The 21,300-nt window shown below is 43.4% G+C and overlaps 1 protein-coding gene and 1 long non-coding RNA gene across 21 annotated transcripts in view; one reads left to right on the top strand and one right to left on the bottom strand.

Annotated features, from left to right (window-relative positions):
• Window positions 1-12,221: 12,221 nt before the first annotated feature.
• LOC129024286 (uncharacterized) lies at window positions 12,222-14,296 on the bottom strand. The gene is made up of 2 exons (XR_008497059.1): window positions 14,178-14,296; window positions 12,222-12,394 (listed from the first exon to the last, which is right to left on the bottom strand). It is a non-coding gene; the product is annotated as an uncharacterized LOC129024286 (long non-coding RNA).
• The window catches only part of STAG2 (STAG2 cohesin complex component), a 141,829-nt gene continuing 134,049 nt past the window's right edge, over window positions 13,521-21,300 (top strand). For 3 of the 20 annotated variants that reach the window (XM_063660382.1, XM_063660383.1, XM_063660387.1), the window contains exon 1: window positions 13,853-13,931. The gene's annotated coding sequence lies outside the window, so the exon portion shown is untranslated. Of the gene's footprint in view, window positions 13,932-14,308; window positions 14,425-14,714; window positions 15,096-17,858; window positions 17,918-21,300 lie in introns of those variants that run through there. The other 17 variants (XM_054471186.2, XM_054471197.2, XM_054471189.2 and 14 more) reach the window with 11 other exon arrangements.

The following is a 21,300-nucleotide window of genomic DNA, read 5'->3' on the forward strand; positions in this document are numbered from 1 at the left end:
TAAGCTTGTTTGTGTACCAATAAAAAAGAGTCTTGTTGGAGGTTCTGGGCAATATTAATTTTAACCAAATCACTTTCAGCAATATAGGGAAAGAGCCAAAAAATATTTGTTGTTGGGGGTAGGGTTTATTTTTTCTGTTAACAACAATGCTTCTGTTTCTGTAAGTCTGAGTTGATAGGTCTGCTTGTAACTTGATAAATGTTTTGTTGTTTATTAAAAGTTTGCACTGAGGCCGGGTGTGGTGGCTCACACCTGTAATTCCAGCACTTTGTAAGGCTGGGGCAGGCGGATCACGAGGTCAGGAGTTTGAGACCAGCCTGACCAACATGGTAAAACCCCGTCTCTAGTAAAAATACAAAAATTAGCTGGGCATGGTGGCGCACGCCTGTAATCCCAGCTACTTAGGAGGCTGAGGCAGAAGAATCACTTGAACCCAGGAGGTGGGGGTTGCAGTGAGCCGAGATCGTGCCAGTGCACTCCAGCCTGGGTGACAGAGCAAGACTCTGTCTCAAAAAAAAAAAAAAGAAAAAAGTTTGCACTGAAAAAATAATGCAAATGTCATTTGTCTACACAAACTAACCCTATGACATGTTTACTTAATACAAATAACTGGCATCAATGGCAGTGTTAAGTCATGATATAATTAGTTCCTGATAGGAACCAATTATTTTGGCTAGTATTTCTCAAATGATTTAGGCAGAAGGTAGTTTTTCCTTGAAATTTCCAGATATTCCTAAGTTTCAACTTTGCTTCCATGGAGACGCCACCATTCAGTGAAGGCTGTGCCTCTATATGCAAAAATACACAAAAAAAGAAAACTGAATGGATTATCAAAAAAGACAAAATGAAGTTGTTCACTGTAGTTACCATCTTGTTTCAGGCTAAAAAGCATATATACCTCATCTAAACCCTGGCTACATTTTCACTGCCACTGCTTAGTTTGGCCGCATCACTTCTTAGACTGTGTATCTCTTTCCAGTACATCACGCAGATCGACATCTTTCTAAAATGTCAATCTGAATATGTAGCTTCCACGGCTCTCTATTGCCTATCGGATGCCAAAATCCTTCCTCAGCACTGCATACAAGGGCACTCTATGATTGGGCTCTTGCTTATGTCTCCAGCACAAACTTCTCCAGTTCTTTGTTTTAGTATTTCAAATTATTTATTTATTTTTTAAGAGGCAGCATCTTGCTCTGTTGCCCAGGCTGGAGTACAGTGGTGTGATCATACCTCACTGCAACCTTGAACAGCTGGGCTCAAGTGATCTTCCTGCCTCAGCCCCACTTATTTTATATATATATTATATATATATATATATATATTTTTTAAATTTGAGACAGGGTCTCACTTCCATTGGCCAGGCTGGAGTGCAGTGGCAAGATCACGGCTCACTGCAGCCTCGATTTCCTGGGCTCAGGTCATTCTCCCACCTCAGCCTCTCGAGTTATCTGGGACTACTGGCGTGCACCACCCCACCTGGCTAACTTTTTGTATTTTTAGTAGAGATGGGGTTTCGCCATGTTGCCCAGGCTTCAGTTCTTTTACTAGAAATCCCTGCCCTCCATTTCCTAGGTGTTAGCTAAATTAACTACTTGTAGTTCCAGGAGGAGACAGGCTCTCTGTTTTGATTTCCCATTCCTTTGTTCATACTCTTCCCTGGGCAAAGCTCTCTATCTTTTGTTTGCCTAATGAAGACTATGTCACTTTAATGCTTTTTAAAATTTTATTTTTAAAATAATTTTAATAGAGATGGGAGGTCTCACCATGTTGCCCAGGCTGATCTTAAACTCCTGGGCTCAGACGATCCTCCTGCCTTGGCCTCTCAAAATGCTAGGATTACAGGCGTGAGCCACTGTGCCTAGTTCATTTGAACTCTTACCATCCTTTTCTGACTCCTGACTCCAGAATCCTTTTCTGACTCTTGCCCACATTCCCCTTTGTGTGCACATTCTACTTCTGTCAATCTTCTATAATAGCACCTACAACACTTGATTGAATGTCTTTGATCCCGACTATCTTTTCTTAATAGGTTGCAAGCTCTTTAAGGTCAAGAGTTGTGAATTACAGTCCTCCCTCTGTATCCATGGGTTCCCCATTCTTGGATTCAGCCAACTGTCGATGAAAAATATTTGAAAAAGGCCGGGTGCGGTTGCTCACGCCTGTAATCCTAGCACTTTGGGAGGCCGAGGCAGGCAGATCACTTGAGGTCAGGAGTTCAAAACCAACCTGGCCAACATGGTGAAACCCTGTCTCTACTAAAAATACAAAAAAGTTAGCCAGGCGTGCTGTTGGACGCCTGTAATCCCAGCTACTCGGGAGGCTAAGGTAGGAGAATTGCTTCAACCCAGGAGGTGGAGGCGTGAGTGGAGATCATGCCACTGCACTCCAGCCTGGGCGACAGAGTGAGACTCCGTCTCAAAAAAACAAAAAGCAAAAAACAAACAAAAAAAATTGAAAAGAAAAACAACAGTAAAAAAATAATACAACTATGGAAAATAATACAAATAGGCTGGGCATAGTGGCTCATGCCTGTAATCCCAGCACTTTGGGAGGCCAAGGCAGGTGGATCACGAGGTCAAGAGATCAAGACCGTCCTGACCAACATGGTGAAAACCCCGTCTCTACTATAAACACAAAAATTAGCTGGGCATGGTGGTGCATGCCTGTAGTCCCAGCTACTCGGGGCACTGAGACAGAAGAATCACTTGAACCCGGGAGGCGGAGGTTGCAGTGAGCCGAGATTGTGCCACTGCACTCCAGCCTGGGCGACAGAGCGAGACTCTGTCTCAAAAACAAAAGCAAAAACAAAAAAACAACAACAAAAAAGAAAATAATACAAATTAAAAAACCAATACAGTAGAACAATTGTGTGTGTATATATACATGTAGTATTTACATTGTATTAGGTATTATAAGTAATATAGAGATGATTTAAAGTATGTGGGAGAATGTGTGTAGGTTATATGCAAATATTGTGCCATTTTATATTAGGGACTTGAACATTTTGATATTCTGGGGGGATCCTGGAACCAACCTCCCTTGGATATGGAGGGATGACTATATTCATTTTTCTATGACCAGCCCATAAAATACTGCTTCAGGTGATTCTGGTGGCTGGCTGGCAGAAGGCACTCAGTAAATACTGTTGAATGAAGAACAATTTTAATCAGAATTATCTGGATAGCCATTGTTCAATGTGGTAGCCACTAGTCACGTGTGGCCATTTACATTTAAATTTTAATGAGTTAAAATTAAAAGAAATAAAAAATTCAGTTCCTCAGTTGCACTAGCCACATTTCAAGTGCTCGGTAGCTACATGTGACTACCATGCTAGATTAACACAGGTTACAGAAATTGCCATCCTTGCAAAAAGTTCTAAAAGTGCTGATTTAGATAATTATTTCTTCTCCTATTTCAATATAATAAACATGTATTACCAGCCTGGGCAACAAAGAAAGATCCCCATCTCCACAAAAAATTTAAAAACAAAATTAGCTGGCCACGGTGGTGTGCGCCTGTAATTCCAGCTACTTGGGAGGCTGAACTGGGAGGATCACTTGAGCCCAGGAGTTCCAGGTTGCAGTGAGCCATGATTGCACCACTACACTCCAGCCTGGGTGAAAGAGCAAGACCCTGTCTCATAAAAAAGAGTTACTGATTTTCTATATGTCAACATTTGTGCTAGGCACAGTGGTTATAGCAAATGTGAACAAAACATTATTACTACTATAATTATTATTTGCAAGGCAGCCAAAATCTGGTAGGGAGAAGACTTCCAAACTCAAAGAGATAATTTCCCAAGAGGACAGCAGAGGAGGCTTTATGGAGACATTTTCATTTAAACCGGGCACTCAAGGATGAAGAGAATTTGAATGGAGGAAATATAGAGAGGCGGGAAAGTTCATGGAAAACAGCAAGAATTTTATTTTATTTTTTGAAATAGGGTCTTGCTCTGTCACCTAGGCTGGAGTGCAGTGGCACAATCACAGCTTATTGCAGCCTTGACTTCCCGGGCTCAAACGATCTTCCCACCTCAGCCTCCTAGTAGCTGGGACCACAGGTGTGCATCACCATGCCCAGCTAATTTTTTAATTTTTAATTTTTCTTTTTTTTGAGACAGAATCTCGCTGTTACCCAGGATGGAGTGCAGTGGCGCGATCTCGGCTCACTGCAACCTCTGCCTCTCAGGTTCAAGCAATTCTCCTGTCTCAGCCTCCTGAGTAGCTGGGACTACAGGCGCACGCCACCACGCCCAGCTAATTTTTTTTCTTTTTGTTTTTTTGAGACGGAGTCTTGTTCTATCGCCCAGGCTGGAGTGCAGTGGTGCAATCTCTCCTCACTGCAACCTCCACCTCCCGGGTTCAAGCAATTCTCTGCCTCAGCCTCCCGAGTAGCTGGGATTACAGGCACCTGCCATGATGCCCGGCTAATTTTTGTATTTTTAGTAGAGATGGGATTTCACCATGAGACCAGGCTGGTCTTGAACTCCTGACCTTGTGATTCACCCACCTTGGCCTCCCCAAATCCTGGGATTACAGGCCTGAGCCACCGCGCTCAGCCTAATTTTTGCATTTTTAGTAGGGATGGGGTTTCACCATATTGGTCAGGCGCCCAGCTAATTTTTGTGATGCAGTTTCACCATGTTGGCCAGGCTGGTCTCGAACTCCTGACCTCAAGTGATCTGTCTGCCTGGGCCTCCCAAATTGCTGGGATTATGGATGTGAGCCACTGTACCTGGCCTAATTTTTAATTTTTTTTTTTGGAGATGGAGTCTCGCTCTGTTGCCCAGGCTGGAGTGCAGTGGCGTGATCTCAGCTCACTGCAACCTCTGCCTCCTGGGTTCAAGCAATTCTCCTGTCTCAGCCTCCCAAGTAGCTGGGACTACAGGCACCCACCACCACGCCCAGCTAATTTTTGTATTTTTAATAGAGATGGGGTTTCACCATGAGGCCAGGCTGGTCTTGAACTCCTGACCTTGTGATCCACCTGCCTTGGCCTCCCAAAGTGCTGGGATTACAGGCATGAGCCACCATGCCTGACCTAATTTTTGTATTTTTAGTGGAGACGGGGTTTCACCATGTTGGCCAGGCTAGTCTTGAGCAATCCTCCTGCCTCAGCCTCCTAAAGTGCTGGGATTACAGGTGTGAGTCACAGTGTCCAGCCTGCAAGTAATTTAGTTTGCTTTGAATGCATGGCATAATGAACAGGGAGTAGCTGTTTGTTCATTCATTCCTTCAATCATTCAACAAATATTTTTTGAGCACCTATCCTATTTCAGGCTCTATACTAAGGGCTAAGGATGCAACAACGAATGTTACCTCAGTAGAGTTCACTGTTATGAGATTTGGATACGACTGTGGAATGCACTGAAAACTACCCTAAAGAGTTTGTACTTGGTTCTTCAGATCCTCACTGCGCAAACTGTGGACTTGAGACCAGCAACCTGGGAGTGTACCAGAAGTTTGTTAGAAATGCAAAATCTCAGCCAGGCAAGCGTGGTGGCTCGCGCCTGTAATCCCAGCACTTTGGGAGGGCAAGGCAGGTGGATTGCTTGAGCCCAGGAGTTTGAGACTAGCCTGGCCAACATGGCGGAAATCCAGTCTCTTAAAAAAATGCAAAAAAATATTAGCTGAGTATGGCGGCAGGCGCCTGTAGATGGGAGGATGGCTTGAGCCCAGGAGGCAGACGTTGCAGTGAGCCAAGATTGTGCCATTGCACTCCAGCCTGGGCAACATAGTGAGACCCTGTCTCTACAAAAAACAAAACAAAAAAACAAATCTAAAGTCTTAGGTTCTGCCCTAGCCACAAACTTACAGAATCAGAATTTGCATTTCAGCAAGATCCTTAGGTGATTCTTATGCACATTAGTGTTAGAGGAGCATTGTTGTAGGCCAACTAATAAGAGAGTATGTACATTGGTCACTAAGTTAAAAGAAAAAAGAAAAAAGAGTATGTAAATGAATGAGCTAGAGTAAGCAAGAAAGTAAGAGAGCTAGTAAGCATGCACAAAAATAAGGAAGTAATCTAATCAGGATTGGATTGGATGTGAAAGAAACCGGACATGGGACTATTACTGTAGTTAGATGAGAAGTGGAAGGGGTTAGATGTGAGAGATAGAATCTTTTGTAAAAAGATAGAGCTTTGGCTGGCTAACATGGCGAAACCCTGTCTCTACTAAAAATACAAAAAATAAAAATAAATAAAAATAAAAAAATAAATTAGCCAGGCGTGGTGGTGGGCGCCTGTAGTCCCAGCTACTCAGGAGGCTGAGGCAGGAGAATGGCATGAACCCGGGAGGCGGAGCCTGCAATGAGTCGAGATCACGCCACTGCACTCCAGCCTGGGCGATAAAGTGAGACTCCCTTTCAAAAAACAACAAAAACAACAACAAAAAAAGATAGAGCTTTGGTTCCATTAACTCATACTGGAAACACTGCATATCATTCAAAGTAAAAAAAAATCAGCAAATCTAGTAACAGGTATTTAAGATGTCTTAAAAGGTGCCAGTTATTTGTTTTAGACAAGGCTTATTGGTATGTCTATTTCCTGCTAACGCCACAGGTCCAAGGTCTGTTTCTAAGTATTGCAGCATCAGGCCCTTAATCATATAAGTTCACACAGGGGCAATGATAAGGATCTTGGAAATTAAGTCATTATATCCAAGTTTACAAAAAGCTGATTTGTAAACCAGAAATTCAATTTATTAATTTGCAATAGAGTAATTATCTTTCCACCAACCAGAGAATTTTTTCATTTATTACCAGTGTCATTTTTTTTTTTTTTTTTTTTGAGATAGGGTCTCACTCTGTCTTCCAGGCCAGAGTGCGGTACTGCGATCTCGGCTCACTGCAGCCTTGACTTCAAGCGATCCTCCACCTCCAGGGCTCAAACCATCCTCCCACCTCAGCCTCCAGAACAGCTGGGACTACAGGAGCATGCTACCATGCCTGGCTAGTCTCAAACTCCTGGACTCAAATGATCCTCTCACCTCAGCCTCCCAAAGTGTTGGAATTACAGGCATGAGCCACCATGCCCAGCCCCAGTGTTAAATTTTTTATTACAACTTTTTATTTTGAAATAGTTTAGGACTATTTTATTTTGAAATAGTTTAGTTTGCTACAAGAAGTAGCAAAAATAGTAGACAGAATTCCCATGTACCCTTCACAAAGCTTTGCCCCAATAGCAACTTGTCAAATCCAGGAAATTGACAATCGATACAACACTATCAACTCAAGTGCAGGCCGTATTTGGATTTCACCAGGTTTTTTCATGTACTTATGTGTGTGTATTTGTAGTTCTCTAAAATTTTATCACCTATAGATTTGAGTAACCATCACCAAAATCAGGATGCACAATTGTTCCATCACCACAAAAAACTCTCTCGTGTTACCCCTTAATACTCAGTCTTTTCCCAGCCCCAATCCTTGCCAACCACTGATCTGTCCTCCATAACTATAATTTTTCATTTTGATAATATCATATAATGGAATCATTGTAAGTCTGATTTTTTTTCCCACTAAGCATAATGCCCTTCAGATCCATGTAAGTTTTTTGTATGTATCAAGTTTATTTTTATTTTTTTTGAGACAGAGTTTCGCTCTTGTCGTCCAGGCTGGAGTGAAGTGGCACAATCTCGGCTCACTGCAACCTCCGCTTCCTGGGTTTAAGCAATTCTCCCATCTCAGCCTCCCGAGTAACTGGGACTACAGGTGCCTGCCACCATGCCTGGCTAATTTTTGTATTTTTAGTAGAGATGGGGTTTCACTATGTTGGCCAGGGTGGTCTTGAACTCCTGACCTAGGGTGATCCAACCACCTTGGCCTCCCAAAGTGCTAGGATTACAGGCATGAGTCACCGTGCCTGGCCAATAGTTTCTTTTTATTGCCGAATAGTATTCCATTCCATGATGGAACCAGTTTGCTTAACCATTCACCAGGTGATAGATATTTTGGTTGTTTTCTGTTTTTGGCTATCACAAATAAAAGCTGCTCTAAGTACTTGTGTGCAGGTTTTTGTGTAAACATAAATTTAAATTTCTCTGGGATAAATGCTCAGGAATGAGATTGCTGGGTCAGATGGTAAGTATGTATTTAACTTTGTAGGAAAGTGCCAAACTGTTTTCTGGAGCAACCAGTATAAGATCTTAAAACTTCCATAAGTAATACATGCTCACTGTAAAAAAAAAAAAAAAAAAAAAAAAAGAATAAAATAAGGTAGAAACGTATAAAACGAAAAGTAAAATGACAAGTCATGGAACTGTACTGCCTCTTTCCTGAGTAGTAACTGTTGTTAGGTTTCCTGTATATTCAAGAATGTATTGGCTGGGCGTGGTGGCTCATGACTGTAATCCCAGAACTTCGGGAGGCTAAGGCAGGAGGATTGCTTGAGATCAGGAGTTTGTAACCAGCCTGGGCAACATAGTGAGATGTCGTCTCTATCAAAAAAATGTTTTATGCATATGCAAGCAAATACATGTGTATATAAATATATATATTCCAAAATGTGAACACAGTATACAGGTAATTGCAACTTGATTTTTTCTCATATCTTAGACATATTTGCGTTTTTTTTTTTTGAGACAGAGTCTCGCTCTGTCGCCCAGGCTGGAGTGCAGTGGCGCAATCTCGGCTGACTGCAAGCTCTGCCTCCTGGGTTCACTCACGCCATTCTCCTGCCTCAGCCTCCCGAGTAGCCGGGACTACAGGTGCCCGCCACCACGCCTGGCTAATTTTTTTGTATTTTTAGTAGAGACAAGGTTTCACCGTGTTAGCCAGGATGGTCTCGATCTCTTGACCTCGTGATCCGCCCGCCTCGGCCTCCCAAAGTGCTGGGATTACAGGCGTGAGCCACCGTGCCCGGCCCATATTTGCAATATTAATAGATAAATATATACTTGTTTTAATGGTGGACATAGGACTATTGTATGCCCACCATTATCCAATGTATCTATTGTATGGATGTATCATAATTTCTTTACTCAATCCCCTGATGATGACCATTTCTATTGTTGTCAGTTTCTATTACAAAGCTATAATGAAAATCTTTCTATATATATTTCTTTATAATTTGTATCAGCATATCTGTATGGTAGACTCCTAGAAATGGAATTGCTAGGTCAATTTTACATTTAACTGCTCCGAGATACTTTCAACTTTTTCTCCAGTTTTTAAAATTTTTGTAGAGATGCGGTTTTGCTATGTTGCCCAGGCTGGTCTCAAACTCCTGGGCTCAAGTGATTCTCCTGCCTTGGCCTTCCAGTGTTAGAATTGCAGATGTGAGCCACTGCATCCGACCTTTTAAAAATTTCTATTTTTCAGTTTTTTTTTTAAAATTTACTCTCCCCTCAATGATATATGAAAGTTCTCAATTCTTTACCAACACTAAGTATTACCAACATTTTAAATCTCTGGCAATCTGGTAGGAGAGTTTGTATTTAATTTGCATTTATTTTATTTTATTTTATTTTTGAGACAGAGTCTCGCTCTTTCGCCCGGCTGGAGTGCAGTGACACGAATTAAGCTCAGTGCAACCTCTGCTTCCTGGGTTCAAGAGATTCTCGTGCCTCAGCCTCCTGAGTAGCTGGGACTACAGGTGAGCCACCACGCTCAGCTAATTTTTGTATTTTTAGTAGTGACAGGGTTTCGCCATATTGGCCAGGATGGTCTCGAGTGATCCGCCCGCCTCGGCCTCCCAAAGTGCTGGGATTACAGGCGTGAGCCACTGCGCCCGGCCTTAATTTGCATTTCTTAGTGGCAAATGAAGTTGAGCACTATTTTATATATGTATTAGCCATCTGTATTTCTTCTTTCTTTTTTTTTTTTTGAGACGGATTCTCGCTCTGTCTGCCCAGGCTGGAGTGCAGTGACACCATCTCGGCTCACTGCAACCTCCGCCTCCTGGGTTCAAGCGATTCTTCTGCCTCAGCCTCCTGAGTAGGTGGGACTACAGGTGTGTGCCACCATGACCATCTAATTTTTTGTATTTTTAGTAGAGACGGAGTTTCCTTGTGTTAGCCAGGATGGTCTCGATCTCCTGACCTTGTGATCCGCCCGCCTTGGCCTCCCAAAGTACTGGGATTACAGGCGTGAGCCACCGCGCCCGGCCTAGCCATCTGTATTTCTTCTCCCACAAGTAGACTATATGCTTTGTCCACTTTTCTACTGGAGTTTTAAATTTTACCGTATTGATTTTAAGTCTCCGTATCTTGAAGAAATTAGCTTTTTTCATCCATATAGCAAACATTTTCTCACAGTTTCCAGTTTATCTTTTGACTTTGTTTCTGGTGTCTTGGTATACATAATTTTTAAATTTCTGTGGACTTAATTATTTATCTACTTTTAGGTTTCTGGGTTTTATGTTTAGAATGGTGTTTAAAAATATAAAAATGGGCTGGCGCGGTGGCTCACGCCTATAATCCCAGCCCTTTGGGAGGCCAGGCGGGCGGATCACGTGAGGTCGGGAGTTGAAGACCAGCCTGACCAACATGGAGAAACTCCATCTCTACTAAAAATACAAAAATTAGCTGGGCGTGGTGGCATGTGCCTGTGATCCCAGCTTACTCAGGAGGCTGAGGCAGGAGAATCGCTTGAACCCTGGAGGTGGAGGTTGCAGTGAGCTGAGATCGCGCCACTGCACTCCAGCTTGGGCGACAGAGCCAGAGTTTGTCTCAAAAAAAAAAAAAAAAAAAAAAAAAGAAAAGAAAATATAAAAAATATATATATGCTGCCCAGAGGAGAAGACTATCTGGAAAACCTAATTTATAATCAGAAGTCTGTTCCATTTGCATGGAGTTAAAGCAAAGAGATCTGTGGGATGTTTTAGTCCGTCTATGGTAAACCTGGAAGATTATCTTTGTTATACTGTGGCATATGAATTTCTTGTGACCAGAACATTTCTGCATCAAATAGTGTCTTGCCTTTTACATAGTATCAGAGGTTTGTAAGTTTTAACTATTCAACTCTCCTTTTTCACTATTTCTTATTAGGCACCCAAAGCTTCTGCCTTTACAGTATTATCTCATAAAGGACATGTTACAAACAAGATTAAAATTATTTTCCATCAGTTATTTCATTTTTCATTATTTCATATTTCGTTTGATGGCATTTTCTCCCTTTGTCCTCACATTCAAAGGGTGAACTGTTTAGGTTTTAGAGTACCCCATGAAATAAACTCCACTTCTTATGATAGGACTGGGGCACCTAGCATTCTATACATATTGAAGTCTTGATAAGTATTTTTTTGAAAGAGCTCTAACAAAAAAAATGGTTACTGTAAAATATTCTTAAATATTAGTAAAAATTTGCTACGACATTTATTTCTGATGTTATACCAGTTTGTTATTAATCTTCAGTGGTATTTTTCACAAAATCAGAGCTAATTTGCTAAACAGAAGAACTTTTCAGTTTTGTTCTAAGCATAAACTGTTTTAAAATCTCAGTTGCTACATAATTAACTGAGAATACAAATTTATAAAATAGATAAAAAACTATTTGTACCATGTACTATAAATGTGATGTTTGGAGCAGAAAATCAGTAGTTTTCAGCTAATACTAAGACAGGAAATCATTTAATATCAATTGAGATTAAATTGGCACAATTGAACTAAATTAATGTAAAAATGACTTGGTACAGGGCCCAATTTTTCTATTACTTCAAGTGGAATTTTGCATTGACTTATATAACTCTGTAAATTTTCCACTACTCTCTAATGTTCTAGCTGCATCATTCTGTAACTTGAATCTATTAAAAACTGTATAGCATTCTACCAAAGATGGTCTATAAAAGAAATGGAAATTTATCTTGAATAGTATTCCACTCTCCAGAGCTTTAGAGGTAAGTAAAAATGTCTCAGATTTTACTTCTTGTTATTGATATTTAGATGTTTCTGTTTAACTTTTATTGTCCAGTTGATTAAATATACTATAACTCTTTTTGTAAAGTTGCAGAAAAAACAATAAGCACAGAGGATGGGAGAGAAACTAACAAGAGATATGGAAGGAATATAATTTAAGGACTGAAAATAATCGTTATATTAGCAATGTTTCAGAAGTGATATCGGGGTGAAAGCTTCATGATTTACACGGGGCTCACCCTATTTCTCAGTTGGAAAATTTGTTTTGTTATTAATACACTTTATTCCTTTTCTTCTAATTGAAATGTAATTTAATATTTAAGAAATATTTTAACCAAAATTTCAAAAAAGGAACAGAAACGAAGACTTCTTAAGCAAACACTATTTTATGAATCTACGAACTTCTATAACAGCAATGGAGACATTGCAATAGGTCACTTCTTCCTGTCCAAGGAAAAAGCGGCGCTTTGGAGGGGATAGGCCCTCCTCGAGTTTTTCTCCCCCGAGTAAAGAGCTCTTGGCGGTCAAAGGTCCAATACACTGGATTCGAAACAAACAAAAAAAATAAAGGTGACAAAGATTTTAGTTAACAGGGGTTGGAGGAGCAGAAAGGGTCTTTTCGCACTTCAAACATCTTGGGGGAGGGTTGGGAAGGCAGGATGCGAAGTAACCTAAATTCCCAACCATTTCGCGTGGTTGCACCCGCCCAGGAAGGCAGTGGATGCGCGGGGGAGGCGGGGTAGGTCCCCCTTCACTCCTTTTGCCCAAATTTCGATTTCCCTCCACTTCGCTCGGTCCTATCTCCTCCCCCGCCCCGAGAGTGGCGAACAAATTGGTCGAGCGCCCGGCCTAGCCTAGTAGTCCAGTTCTTTAGGACTCCTAGAACCTGGAGATACAGACCACGTTTTCTCGGAGACAGGACCAGTGGGCTGTAAAGCAAAACAATTTTTCTTTCTTTTCCAGGGCTAGGTCTTCCTGGTAGAGAATCAGCTCGCTCTCTTTCCACACCCGAAGCAAAAAGCAAAACAAAACCAACCCTTATTCCGCCCCCGATCTAGCCCAAGTAGCTCCATTAAACCACTTAGGATCAGGTGCCAGAGTTTAGCGAGTTGGGTTCTTTCGGTGGGAAGGGGTAGGGACAAGGGGGCATCGAAAGTCCGGGAACTAGGGCCACAGGCCCCTCACAGGGGTGTGTCAAAAGAGAGGACTTCGAAGGGTGATGCCCGACTGGGCTGCCACCTTAGCGCCTCGCGAGGGGCGGAGGGGCCCGGGGAACGAGTCCCGGAGCGAGCCCAGCCAGCCTCTGGATTCCCACGGCCCGGGGCTCCGCCGGACATTCCTACCGCCCTCCCCTCGACACCCTACTAAAGACAGAAAAACCGCGGCTCGATCGGGTCCGCGGCGGAAGCGCGGCCAAACGAATGAGTAAGTCAGGCGCGGGCACGGCACCTTGTTTACCCCACTCGGCGGCGCGCCCCTGCGGGCGCCTGGTTTGCGGGCGGCGTCGGAGACGCTGAACCCGGGAGTCAGTCGGCCACGATTGGTCGGTGACTGGGAGGAGGACGCTGGGTGGGAGGGCTGGGAGTCAGGCGTTGCAGTGGCAACTCTCTGCCGCTAGATGCCGCTCCCTCCCAACGGGAGCCGGGCGCGGGCTCGTGGCCGACAGATGGCGCCTGCGCGTTCCATTCGCCTCCAAGTCGCCGAAGAGCGAACACCCCAAACAATCCCGAAGCGCCACCAAAAAAAAAAAAAAAAAAAAAAAAAAAAAAAAAAAAAAAAAAGAAAAAAAACCCCGCCGGATCCGACCGCCACTTTCAAAACCCCCCACCGCTCTAGAACCGCGGGAGCTTCCGTCCCTGAGTAGAATTCGAGGGTGTAAAGAAGAGGAAGGGGAAAAATATCTTGTACCAGCCCAGGGGTGAAGAAGCCCCCGGCCTGAGAAAGAAGGAGTGGGGGAGGCGAACAGTCTCGTTGCTGCCTCTGTGTACGCTGAGGGGGGAGGTAAGTTATAAAATGGCGGAGGCGAAGCTTCTAGAAGTTTGGAGGGGCACCCGGAGGGCGCGGGGCCCACTGTGAGGTGTGTATGGTTGAAACAGGGCGAGAGAGAGCAGTTGGGAGGGAAAGAGGTTGGGCACTCTGTTGCCATTGAATTTCCCCTCTGCTTTCTTCGCCCCCGTGGGGGGCAGCCATGGAACGGGGGGCAGAGTCCAGGCGGGAGGATCTTCCTCGCCCCCGCGGCGCCCCCAGCCCTCCTTTCTCCCTTCTCCCCCCAAGTCGCTACCCCAACACTTCCAAGGAACTTCCAGCCCCCCTTCCTCCCTACCTCCTACTCCTAGAGTGGCTTTCTACCGCAGGGCTCTTCTTTTCGACTACCCTCGCTGAAGATTTTCTCTTCCTTCCCTCGCCCAACTCTCCCTCGGGGCCTCTACGGAGACCCCCCCCCCCCATGGGTGGCCCAAAATGGAGAACGCGGAGCAGCGCAAGATGGAGGCTCCGCTTCTCTGTGTAGCAGTAGATTTAGGTTCCTTTTCTCCGGCAGGCTCCTAAGCCTAGGAGAGCCCGAACTGGAGGTGGGGTGGGGTGCGAGCCGTAGTCGGGGGAGGAAAGCCGGGAGGCTGTGGTTGGGGTGGGGGAGAGCGCGGTGTCGCGGTGAGGGGAAGGCAGAGAGCAAAATGGTGGTGCTGGGAACCTAGGGGGGAGGGGAGAAAGGAGGCTCAGTTGTGTATATTTGGGCCTCGGACCGAGGGAGGCGAGGGAAAATCTACTCTGATCACACCCCTCCCTCGTGCCCCCTCCCTTCTCCCTTCCCCTCCTTCCTTCCCTCCCTCCCCCCTCCCTCCCTCTCTTCCTCCCTTCCTAGAGAGGGAACAACATTCATGTGACGGGCCCCTCTGCTTCTCCCCCGCCCCATCATCTCCAGCGCGTGGTGGGGGAACTGCTGGGGAAGGCGATTGGCATCGATCTCTCCATCCCTTCCGAGGCCCGACTTCGGTCAGTTTTCTTCGGGCAACAATTTTCTAAATTGGCTGGGGTCTGGCGGTGTTGGCCCCCGCGCGCAGACCTTGCCCCGAAGGGGGCCCTGCCTGCCTGGCATGGGCGGAGGGGGGAAGGGCGGGAGTGGAAGGCTGTTTGTTGGGGGGTTTTGGCGCCACTTTTGTTTTAGTTTTAGTGCTGCTTTTCATTCCCACCCCCACCCGCACTGTCTTTCTCAAGGCACGAACTGAGCTGATCCTTGCCCCAGGTAGGCAGCCTGTGCGTTTTCACTCCACACTTTTATTCTTGCTCGGGGTCGACTTTCTTTTTTCTTCTCCCCTGGATCCGGAGATCTGCGGACGGCGATTTTGGGACGAAAAGGGTCGGATGGGCCGTGGGAGAGAGAAGGTGTGGGAAACAGCATCAAGTAGTTCCGCAAAACTTTGAGCCCCGTTCCCATTTTCTTTTGGCCTAGAATTGTGAACGTATTGTTGATTTCGGCCTTTTTTTCCCCCCGTCGCGAGAATGTCTTGTTTTGCCTTTAGTTTTTTATAAACCGCTGTACTTTCGACATTTAGTTTCCGCTCCCCCTTGGTGCATATGTCATTTTATTTTTAATCCTTAATTGTAGTGGGTTATCGTGTGATTTTCGTGCTTCAGTGCTCGGCTTTAATTTTTAATATTGTATTAGTAGTTTCATCCGGTTTGTGAGACTTTCTCTTCCGTGGCCTAGAATGTTTTTTATGTTGTTGCCTACCACCCCTCTTCCCTCTCCCTCCTTCTTTCTCTTGGATGTAGTTTTTAAATTGAGGGCCATGGTGTTGGATTAAATGGTAATTTACAGTTTACATGATATATCTATTGGAAACTTTTGATCTGTAAGGTTAGATTTAAAGTAAACGAGACGCTTGTGTTGGTTTGCAATGGTTCCTTAAAATGCGCGGGCCACCCCCTTCTCCCACCGTAAAGCCCCATCTTCCCTTCACACTGGAGTGTAAATTCCATACCCCTTTTCTCCCACGGACCGCCGTATTTCACAGCAGCCACACCCTGTATTTGTCTCTGTGGATTGGACTCATTATCAGCTTAATTTAGTGACTCTTAAACCACCATGATGGGACTTGCTTAAGCACGAAGCTTCTTTTCCTGTTTAGTCCTAGTGGTTAGTGTCGAAAGAGGAATAATCGAGGTTTCTTGATGAAATCTAGTGCGGTCCAACCTCTGCCTTTTTTCTGTTGTCTTTTTTCCTACTCCGGGCTGTTGGCGGTGTCAGCACCGCTGCTGGGGGCGGGGGTGGAGGGGAGAAAGAGTCGGGTTACCGAAGTGCGTCATTCCTGGCTCTAGCAGGGCCTGCTCGGGAGCTGCTGGTGTTTGTTACTGTCCTCGCAGCACTTTTCTGCCAACCTTCTCTCTCTGCGTATTGGTTAGGAGCAAAAGCAGGAGGCGGTCTCCTAATTCTGTCTGTAGCCTAGCGCGTTGCGTTTAAGGGTATATCTGAACTTATTTTGTTAAAAAAAAGGCTCTGGGAAGTGGATGCATTTGTTTAATGACATATAATTCAGGTAGTTTAGGCTTGCTCTCATATACTTTCCGATGAACAGTGGGGTTAATTTTCAACATTTTCAACCACTTAACGTTAAAATGCCTGGTTTTCTTTCTACATTGATATCAATCTATAATTAGGGATCAGAAGGACCAGTTTAAGGTATATAAGTGTTCAGCAGTTTTTCAAGTGGTTGAATTGCAGTTTTATGACACATTATGTTAAATAGTCGATTTTTTTTTTCATTTTGAACTAAGGTGCCACATTAAGTAAGTTAATTGCAGATGTTTTAAGTTCGTTTTCATCACATTTCCCTATTTGTCTTTTTAGGTATAATTTTAAATATGCCCTTTGGGTTTTATGGACTTCATTAAAATTCTTAAAGATGGTTATATCTTTGTGTTTAACTGAATTCTTAAATTTATCACCTACCAAGGAATTGTGTAAGGCGGCTGTATAGTTACATTGTTGGATTTTGACTTCTTAACTTGCTAGTTTTTGATACTTTTGCTATCTTTGGGTAGAAGTGTACTTAGAGAACATAGTATCTTCCTCTTAATTCTTTTTGAAGATAATAATGAGAGGAGGGAGTGGGTAGGAGGTAGGTGTGAAACAAAAGTGGCCTTGAGTTGATTATTGTAGCTGGATGAATACAGAAGCGCTCATTGTTAGTATTATTCTCTCTACTTTTGTGTGTGCTGTTAAAAATTTCCATAGTTTAAGATAAACTTTTTTGCAGAAGAATTTCCAGACTGTCTTACAGTCTTGGGGGTAATGACTTAAGTTTATATTTACATGTCAAAATTACTTGCATGGGAAATTTAGCCTTGTGTAAGTGATTACACAATGCTTGGCAAAACTTTAAAAAAAAAACGTTTAAACGGGAACTAGTATAAAACAGGCAACATAAATACTTATAAATTGGTTGAACTTTAAATGTTTATAACTTAGCCCGAATGTGCTCTACTTTTAGTTTCCTTTTTAATTCTTTGAAAACAGGAAAATTCCATTTGCAATTTTTGTAAATTCTGCTTAGTGTCTATTTCATCAAGTTGGAGTTACAGTGAGTCAGTATGAAAGGGATTTACTATTAATAGGAGGGGCTTTGGCAGTTGCAGTAAGTGACAGTGGAAGGGATTGAGGTACCATAGGGAGCATTCCTGGTAGAAAGATCTAGGTAGCTGAATTCAGTTTCAGAATTTGGTGTTTAATGACTAGGTAGAGTAGTGGGTTGGAAAAGAAATGTACTTATTAGCTATTCCTTCCCACTGTGAAGTAACTATAGTATTCTAAGGTGTATCAGAGACTGGCAGAGAGGGTGGAGTGGGTTTTTTTTTTTTTTTAAACTGATAAGAAAATGAGTGTTTACATTTAAAGTGGTTTAAATCACCTCATGCCCCAAGGATCTGGTGCTATAACTAGTTAGAAGTTGATATGTAAAATATTTCAATATTCTCTGTTAACATTCTGACCATTACCCGTAAACAGGACAGTCCTTGGTCTCCCTTAATTAGTGCATTTGTGAACTGCTCCTAAATTCTATTAAGGTAAGTGCCTTTTTTTTTGGCAGTTATATACTGTTCAGTGTCAGGTTTATTTTTTTCTCCCAGGAGATACATTTTAAAAATACATGTCACAGTTCTGAAAGGAATCCAAAACAATGGATATTTAATTTATAGCAAAATTTCACCCCAATCTGGGAACAGACATTTTGTAACTGTTATCATTAGTCTGTTTGTGTATTTCATATTCAGGATTTTAGCTTTAGAAGGATGTTAAAAGAAAATAGGTGACATATTTCAAATTTTTATTCATATACAAATATTCTTAGTAGATGGTAAGGATTGTGGCATCAGATTTATTTTATTGTGGTGAGGCAATAGCTAAACTACTACACCGACACATGGTGAGTTTGGTAACTTTCAAGTATATTTAGTTAGGATTTTTTAAAGCCCAAATGCTCAAATAAGATTTTCATGAAATCAAATTCTACATTTCTTTTTCAACTTTATTGACTTCTGCGGTCACCTGAGGACTTACGAATTAAAGTGAATGGGATGGGCTTGGGGGACAGGCTAAGGCTCAGATCTATTCTTTTGGGAATTTAGGGTTAGATGTGAAAATACGCAGTTTAGTAATGCTTAATATTGTGCGTGTTTAACTGATACCACCCACAGTCATATGTGGGAAGGTAGTAAACAGAGAATAGCATAATCTTTCTGCTTCGGGTTCTTTATAATAGATGGCAGACTTCAGTTTTTGATGCTGCAAGTTGACTTTTGAACTTAAACCAAAATCGGCGGGGCACAGTGGCTCACACCTGTAATACCAACACTTTGGGAGGCTGAGAGGCCAAAGTGGGAGGATCACTTGAACCCAAGGAGTTCAAGACCAGCCTGGGCAACATAGGGAGACCCCATGTTTACAGATAATTTAAAAATTAGGTGTGGTGGTGCACACCTGTGGTCCCAGCTATTTGGGAGGCTGAGGCAGGAGGATCGCCTGAGCCTGGTACATAGAGGCTGCGGTAAGCCATGATTGTGCCACTGCACCCAGCCTGGGCAACAGAGCAAGACCCTGTCTCAAAAAAATTAAAAATAAACTAAAATGTACAGTTTACTATCTAATGGAGTACCGTTTTGGGAGTTGGGGAGAATAGTGAGGGAGAGGGATAGTTTCAGGTATGGGCATCAGTATATACTGAAATGTGATTGTTGGAGAGTAAGGAAGGAACTTTAAAGACATAGACTATTTTAAAAGTTTTTGGCTGGGTGCCATGGCTCACGCCTGTAATCCTGGCACTGGAAGGCTGAGGTGGGCGGTTCATGAGGTCAGGAGTTCAAGACCAGCCTGGCCAACATGGTGAAACCCCCATCTCTACTAAAAATACTAAAATTAGCTGGATGTTGTGGTGCAGGTCTGTAGTCCCAGATACTTGGGAGGCTGAGGCAGGAGAATCGCTTGAACCTGGGAGGCAGAGGTTGCAGTGAGCTGAGATCGCGCCACTGCACTGTAGCCTGGGCAACAGAGTGAGACTCCATCTAAAAAAAAAAAAAAAAAAGAGTTCTTTACATTTTTCTGCATTGGCTACATGTTCAGGACTTTAGTTCGTGGTTCAGTACTGTCCCTGTGTAATAATTCTTTATGTTTCTGGGTATCATAAATGATGGTTATTGCGTGTTCTGATTGGCAAAGATGTATGATAAAGCAAAATTATCAGTTTGATTTTTCAGTCTCTTGAGTTGACTGCTTTACTTTTAATTTACCCAAATTTTATATTTCTTCAGTGTAAGTGGTGTTGCTTAGTGGAGTCTACTTTTTGTTTATGTGCCTTTTAAAAATCTACGCATCTTCAGCAGCTGTAGTAATCTGCTACCTGAATTGTGTTTTTAATGTATGCTTGCTATAGATCTTTGATACTCACCACTAGACACCAAGAAGTCTTTACATGTGGTTATTGTAGTAAGTCAAGAAGAGATTTATTTATTTTTTGAGATGGAGTCCTGCTCTTGTTGCCCAGGCTGGAGTGCAGTGGCATGATCTTGGGCTCCCTGCAACCTTTGCCTCCCGGGTTCAAGTGATTCTCCTGCCTCAGCCTCCCAGTAGCTGGGATTACAGGTGCCCGCTACCACGCCCAGCTAATTTTTTGTGTTTTTAGTAGAGATAGAGTTTCACCATGTTGGTCAGGGTGGTCTCAAACTCCTGACCTCAGGTGATCCACCCATCACAGCCTCCCAAAGTGCTGGGATTACAGGCGGAGCCACCGTGCCTGGCCAAGAAGAGATTATTGAAATTGTTTTACGTTCCTCCTGTCGAAGAAAGAGAGGATGAATAATGTCAATGGTGTATTCTTTTTTTTTTTTTTTTGAGACGGAGTTTTGCTCTTGTTGCCCAGGCTATAGTGCAATGGCGCGATCTTGGCTCACCGCAACCTCCACCTCCCGGGTTCAAGCAATTCTCCTGCCTCAGCCTCCCGAGTAGCTGGGATTACAGGCATGTGCCACCACAGCAGGCTAATTTTGTATTTTTAGTAGAACGGGGTTTTTTCCATGTTGGTCAGGCTGGTCTCGAACTCCCAACCTCAGGTGATCCGCCTGCCTCGGCCTCCCAAAGTTCTGGGATTACAGGCGTGAGCCGCTGCGCCCAGCCGGTCTATTCTTTTTTATTACAGTCGTGCATTGCCTAACGGCGGGCATACCTTCTGAGAAATGCATCTTTAGGTGATTTTGTTGTGTGAGCATTATACAGTGTAGTTACACACACCTAGATGGAATAGCCTACTACACATCTATGCCATATGGTATGGCCTGTTGCTCCTAGGCTACAATCCTGTACAGCATGTTGCTGTACTGAATATCGTAGGCAGTTATAACACAGTGGTCAATATTTGTGTTTGAAAACAAAAAAGATACAATAAAAATACGGTATAAAAGAAAAAATAGTACACCTCTATAGGGCAGCTCCCTTATAATCTTATGGGACCACTGTCTTTTTTTTTTTTTTTTTTTAGATGGAGTCTCCCTCCGTTGCTCAGGCTGGGGTGCAGTGGCGAGATGTTGGCTCACTGCAACCTCTGCCTCCTGAGTTCAAGCGATTCTCCCACCTCAGCCTCCCGAGTAGCTGGGATTACAGGTGCATGCCACCATACCCGGCTAATTTTTGTATTTTTGGTAGAGATGGGTTTTCACCATATTGGTCAGGCTGGTCTCAAACTCCTGACCTCGTGATCCGTCTGCCTCGGCCTCCCCAAGTGCTGGGATTACAGGCCACCACACCCAGTTGGGACCACTGTCTTATATGCAGTCTGTTGTGGACTAAAATGTCATTATATGGCACATGACTGTATTTTAATTGGGAAATACATTACTAGGCTTGATGAGACAAACTAGGGAGATTTCAGTAAGCTCTGCCTAACTTAAGGGACAATTCA

This window comes from Pongo pygmaeus, chromosome X, assembly GCF_028885625.2.
Source record: "Pongo pygmaeus isolate AG05252 chromosome X, NHGRI_mPonPyg2-v2.0_pri, whole genome shotgun sequence".
Lineage (NCBI taxonomy): Eukaryota > Metazoa > Chordata > Mammalia > Primates > Hominidae > Pongo > Pongo pygmaeus.